The sequence below is a fragment of the Gavialis gangeticus genome, unplaced genomic scaffold, assembly GCF_001723915.1.
Source record: "Gavialis gangeticus isolate Ggan-Ray unplaced genomic scaffold, GavGan_comp1, whole genome shotgun sequence".
NCBI lineage: Eukaryota > Metazoa > Chordata > Crocodylia > Gavialidae > Gavialis > Gavialis gangeticus.
In genome coordinates this window covers 1,446,208-1,447,380 of record NW_017728959.1, presented here as the reverse complement: position 1 = coordinate 1,447,380, position 1,173 = coordinate 1,446,208, and positions in this window count along the sequence as shown.

Below are 1,173 nucleotides of genomic sequence, written 5' to 3'. Positions count from 1 at the left end.
TGTCCGGGTTTCGTCGATTTCCTTCCGATCTTTATCGGGGCTGAGGCCGCCTGCGCCTGGGGTGCCGGCTCGGGGGCGCGGGGGCACCGGGCTGTGCTGGGGACGGGGGTTTCATAGTTGGTCGGGTCAGAAGGGACCTGCGCAGATCATCAAGTCCGACCCCCTGCCGTGGCAGGAAGGAGTACTGGGGTCAAACGACCCCGGCAAGGTGATTGTCTAGCCAAAAAAAATCGGGTTGATTTACCGTGAAGTAGAAACAGCACTGCAGGAGAAGGAAAAACACAACAAGCCACAAATAAAGTGAGTGATAAGCACAATATAAACGCAGATAAACTAATCGCTGCTGAAAGCATTTCTAGCTAGGCTCCAAGTTTACAGAGAATATGGGTTAAGCAAGATGAAAACCTTGCGTATCTCGGTTGCGCTGAGAGGGGCGGGAACGGGGGCTACTTTTGTCCTGAGCAAAACTCGTGGGGAGCTCCGGGGTCGGCGGGCGGGAGACATCACGGCTGTAGCTGCGCGACCGCCCCACCAAGCCACAGGGACCCCAGGGCGGGTGAAGTCAAATTAATTATTCGGGGACCGGAGCATCAAATCCTCGCTGCCCCTGGGCTTTGCATAGGGTGGTGGTTTTCAACCTTTTTCATACCAGGGCCTATTTGTAAACATCAGTGGCCAGTCCTAACCCAGTGCCCCCCACGCCCCAGCCCCCCTGTGTATGGGGGGAGTTCACAAGCAGCCCCTTGCAGGCTGCAACTCTGCCAGTGTGTGCAAGGGAAAAGCCACAGTTCCCCACCTTTTTATCCTTTAAAGAAGAATCCATTTTTCAAGTTTGTTCCCGACCCTTTCATATATTCTTGCAACCCACTTTTGGGCTGGGACCCACGGGCTAAGGAGCGCTGAATTAAGAAGGCTGTTCTCTCCCCCTGCCACTTCCTATCCTTCCAGAAGCAGCTAAGTGCAGTCATTCGTTTCCCGTGCTCAGAAATAATTTCCAACGAGGTTTCTTCAATTCTTTCGATTTCTCCCCGACCTTTATTGGGGCCACAACTCCTGCCACCCCCCACACCCTGCCAAGACCAGGCTACTTTCCCTGCTCTGCCCTCACTGCCTGCTCCATCCAGTCTTGCTGCCCAGCGTGTCCCCTACCTACGCCTGCCCCAGGGGGCAGCA